Source organism: Gorilla gorilla, chromosome X, assembly GCF_029281585.2.
Source record: "Gorilla gorilla gorilla isolate KB3781 chromosome X, NHGRI_mGorGor1-v2.1_pri, whole genome shotgun sequence".
In the NCBI taxonomy this organism is placed as follows: domain Eukaryota; kingdom Metazoa; phylum Chordata; class Mammalia; order Primates; family Hominidae; genus Gorilla; species Gorilla gorilla.
In genome coordinates, this window is record NC_073247.2 from 135,167,907 (window position 1) to 135,173,246 (window position 5,340).

A 5,340-nucleotide genomic window follows, 5' to 3' on the forward strand; every position below is an offset into this window, starting at 1 on the left:
GTGTTTCTGGTCCCTTAAACTCTAAGTTTTATAGTGTTAGAGGTCCTAGTTCCCAAAGGGAGTGCATTCTTACCAAGGGACACAACAGGATACCACTCAACTACAAACTATTACTGACAACTGGACACCTGGGCTTCTTGTGACCAGCAGCCAAGAAGAGGGCTCACCATCCTATCAGGCATAATTGACACTAATCATCAGGAGAAGGTATGGATAATATTTCACAATGAGAATAGAGAGGAGTAAGTGTGGAGTTCAGATGACCCACCTGGGTGCCTCCTGGTACTCCCCTAACCCATTGTAACTATGAATAAACATATGCAGCAAATCCAGTCTGAGAAGGGTATGGTTACCAGGGACTCTGATCTTTTAGTAATGAGAGTTTGAGTCAGACACCAGACAAGCCACCAACACCTGCCAAGTTGGTAGCTGAGAGTGAGAGGAATTTAGAATGGATAGTGGAAGAGGGAGGCAATGAGGACCAGCTGAAGCCCAAGACCAGCTGAGGTAGGGTTGGAGAGCTGTACTTTATCCCACTAACCCTTCTCTTCTAAGAAAGGCTCACAAGAGACCTGAATGAACTTCTCCATGAACATGTATGGAGAAGCGGAGCAGCATGATACAAGGGGTGGACTGCGGCAGACCTACAGATGTGTCACTCAGATCCCTCTTCAAGAAAGGACTCACTTCACAGCTGTAAGGAGAGTAATTATTTGATAGCCACCTAGCTGTTAGCACCTTCAGGATTGGCTTCAGTTCTTGGGCCAAGGTCATGCTCTTCTTGGAGCAGCCCCTAGTCAATGACTGAAAAAGGCTGTGGTGCACAGATCTAGCCATTTCTGTCCAGTGCAGATGCTTCCAATGGGAATCTGTTTCAGAATTCCCCACTGGACTGACAGAAACTTTCTCAGGTGTGCATTGAGACTGATGGTGCCTCCTGCCCAATCCTACTTCCTTTTCAATCACAGGCGTCACTCTCTAACAAATCTCAGTGACTACTTCCCAGAAAACCCATCCTTCCTGCAACAGTCCGTTTTAAAATAACGTGCTCCATCTTTAGGAATTGTGCCCCTTGCCCCTACTCCAAATACTGGGGAAACTATGTGGCTTAGGTCACCTTGTAGTAGCAGAGGGTAAACAAGACTGCCAAGAGTAAAAGTGTTCCTTTTACTCTTCACTTTGCCTTTGACAAATATCCTGGTGAAATGCCAGGCTTCTCTAAAATGTCTCAGGCATTGAGTGTCCTACCATGGGCCTTCCTTTACTTCCAACTCCTGCCCCATACCTGACCCTCATCAGGGACCATGCCTTAATACTGATCATTTTATTGTGGAAATAAAAAGCCCTAAAATCATCTGAGAGAAACAGTTTGCAAGTCTTTTTTTTTTTTTTTTTTTTGAGACGGAGTCTCGCTCTGTCGCCCAGGCTGGAGTGCAGTGGCGCAATCTCGGCTCACTGCAAGCTCCGCCTCCCGGGTTCACGCCATTCTCCTGCCTCAGCCTCCCGAGTAGCTGGGACTACAGGCGCCCGCCACTGCGCCCGGCTAATTTTTTGTATTTTTAGTAGAGATGGGGTTTCACCGTGGTCTCGATCTCCTGACCTCGTGATCCGCCCACCTCGGCCTCCCAAAGTGCTGGGATTACAGGCGTGAGCCACCGCGCCCGGCCCAGTTTGCAAGTCTTAATGTGGCTTTCCTCTCTTCTATTTTCTCTGGTGGGATTACTTACAGGCATAAATATGAAAAATACATATCACATGCGATGATTCACAATTATTAAAATTAAATAAGAGGAAATCTTTGGCATTCACATTCATTTTCTTATTCGGAAGAGACATCCCATTCTACTGATTGCAATATAAATAAGTTTGGAATAATGATTGTGATATTCCATTAAACTAATGGATTCAATCTCATAAGTCATTTTTGTGGATAAAATTTAACATACTGTATTAATTCCAAACAGAATACATTTGCAGTTTGTTACAGGAAACTAGATTACTACATGTAATGTCAACAGTCATTACTTCCTGGTGTTATTTACCTGATCCCAATTTCCTAGCTAATACCACTGTGTGTGTAATGAATAATGCACTGTGGAAATGTACACTGTGCAAAAACACACTATATATAGTACAGTTATTAGCGTGGACATCACCTAATAAAATAGTTTGCATTTCTTCCCTGCCTCCCACCCCCTTCCCACTATTTTTAATGTAATATATACCTGGAAGAAACACTTCAGAGGTGGGGAAGGACGTCCAAAGTGAGCAACTTTTTATAACTATTTATTTACTATTAAGATGTAAACGAGCATACAAGTAATAACCACCCAGATCAAGCAAGAAATGGAAAGCTTTCAACACCCCCAGAAAGCTCTCTTGTGCCCCCTCACCATCTATACCTAGGAAGTAGCCACTATTTTAATTTGTATCACCACAGATTCGTTTCAAAGGGAGCAACTTTTAAAAACTGTAAATTCGGTGCTTAAAAATCTCCTAAAGCAAAGATTGAAGTTATTTGTCACTATTGCAAAAACAGGAAAAGTCCAGCACTCAGCAGTGAGACTTAACAACAATAACTTTCAGTTTTTCAGGTGGCTGACTGGCTAGTTAAAAATTATCCAAACCTGGTGTTCGCAGGCGCCGCCGCGCCGCCGCGCCGCCGTCGCTCTCCAACGCCAGCGCCGCCTCTCGCTCGCCGAGCTCCAGCCGAAGGAGAAGGGGGGTAAGTAAGGAGGTCTCTGTACCATGGCTCCTACAAAGCAGACTGCCCGCAAACCGACCGGTGGTAAGCACCCAGGAAGCAACTGGCTACAAAAGCCGCTCGCAAGAGTGCGCCCTCTACTGGAGGGGTGAAGAAACCTCATCGTTACAGGCCTGGTACTGTGGCGCTCCGTGAAATTAGACGTTATCAGAAGTCCACTGAACTTCTGATTCGCAAACTTCCCTTCCAGCGTCTGGTGCGAGAAATTGCTCAGGACTTTAAAACAGATCTGCGCTTCCAGAGCGCAGCTATCGGTGCTTTGCAGGAGGCAAGTGAGGCCTATCTGGTTGGCCTTTTTGAAGACACCAACCTGTGTGCTATCCATGCCAAACGTGTAACAATTATGCCGAAAGACATCCAGCTAGCACGCCGCATACGTGGAGAACGTGCTTAAGAATCCACTATGATGGGAAACATTTCATTCTCAAAAAAAAAAAAAATTCTCTTCTTCCTGTTATTGGTAGTACTGAACGTTAGATATTTTTTTCCATGGGGTCAAAAGGTACCTAAGTATATGATTGCGAGTGGAAAAATAGGGGATAGAAATCAGGTATTGGCAGTTTTTCCATTTTCATTTGTGTGTTAATTTTTAATATAAATGCGGAGACATAAAGCATTAATGCAAGTTAAAATGTTTCGGTGAACAAGTTTCAGCGGTTCAACTTTATAATAATTATAAATAAACCTGTTAAATTTTTCTGGACAATGCCAGCATTTGGATTTTTTTAAAACAAGTAAATTTCTTACTGACGGCACAAAAAAAAATTATCCAAATCTCCAACCTTACTTCTCCCTTTAGAGTGTTTAAATCAGTAATCAGTTCCTTTGCTTTTTTTTTTTTTTTAAATCTCTGCCCTTCCTCACCCCTCCATTCTGCCTCTCTGGTCACCACTTCCTACACCAAGTGGAGTTCTGGCTTTTGAGAGTTGATTGTACACATCTCTTCTGAACTCCATATTCAGTGATGTTCAATTGGTAGCTTAAAATTGGTAGCCATGGTGGAAGTATTTACACAACAGAAAAAACTGCAAGTGCTATACCTCTGGGCCCCGCTGCCCCCAGTGATGATTGCTAAATGTTTATCAGGACACCGTCAGGCCACTGTAATACACACACACACACACACACACACACACACACACACACACACACACACAATACATTCAAATTATGCCAAGTGCCTCAAAGAGCTTTGGGGATTAAAAATGCTATCCAGTCACACAAAACAAAACCAATCACAGAAGATTAGTAGGAGCAAGTTTCAACTCAGCCAGTCTTTTCAGATTCATACTAGCTTGCCACTGGTGGTGGTTTGGTTTTGCATCAATTGTCACTTTGTGAATTGGTTCTACAATATGTAAATGCATAGTAATTTCCTAATTGAGGTAAACTATTGCTAACCTCACCTGAAATATTTGCAATAGACTTAGAGACACAATAATATATTGCAGAAATAGTTGAAAATTCACTGTGTGAAACAGAATTTTAATAACTTATCTCTGTATTACAATCTCTATCTGTTATTTATGGCTTCAGGCATATAATACTTTGTCTCCGAACCAGACAGTAAGTCCATTGGGATCAAAAATAGTGACTTCTTCTTACTTTAAATTCTTCACAGTGCCTAGCATAGTATTAGGTTTCAAGCAGATGGCAGGTAGCAATGTGTTAAATTCACTGTTTCCTCTCCTATTTCCTTCTCTATTCCATCCCCCTAATCAGTTACCCTATACTTTCTTAGTTACTCCCTACCATCTCTCTAATCCACCCAGTCACACAAAACAAACCCTACCACAAAAATTAAGAGTATTATAAATATTCTGTATTTCGGAAACAGAGTATGTTCATTTGACAAATATTTGAACACTAACACGAGGGGCATTGTTCTAAATATTGTAGGTACATGCAAAGATGATTTAGACACAAACTTTTACTCGAAGGAGATTCCAGGTGAAAAGAATAGATTATACACTGTCTTAGTTCATTTTCTGTTACTTATAACAGAATATATGAACTGGCTAATTTATAAAGAAAAGGAATCTATTTCTTACAGTTATGGAGGCTGAGAAGTCCAACGTCAAGGGGATACATCCAGTAGCTTGTGGGGACTCTCTACAGGGTATCACATGGTAAGGGGGCTGAGTGTACTAGCTTGGGTCTCTCTTTTTAGTTTTATAAAGCCAATGGTCCCACTCCCATGATAACTCATTAATCCATTAACCCATTAATCAATTAATCTATGAACAGATTAATCCATTCATAAGGGTGGAGCCCTCACAACTCTATCACTTCTTAAAAGCCCCACTTCTTAATACTACCACATTGGGGATTGAATTTCACCATGAGTTTTGGAGGAGACAAACATTCAAACCATAGCAGATACATATATAAGAAACTCTGATACAAGTAGGAAAATAATCCAGATAAAATGCCATGGGAGTGTAAAGGAGGGAGAAACTACTTTCCACTAAGATAGTTTTTGGACATGCCGAGTTGGAAGTAGAGGTAGAGTAAATAACCAAAGCAGGAAAGCACAGGAGCACACACCAGAAACAGCAGTTTGTCTGGAGTGTAGG

At 41.9% G+C, this 5,340-nt stretch overlaps 1 pseudogene; it reads left to right on the plus strand.

Moving 5' to 3' along the window:
• The first annotated feature begins 2,655 nt into the window (after nucleotides 1–2,655).
• On the plus strand, nucleotides 2,656–3,470 carry LOC101129580 (histone H3.3A-like; annotated as a pseudogene).
• The last annotated feature ends 1,870 nt before the right edge of the window (nucleotides 3,471–5,340 follow it).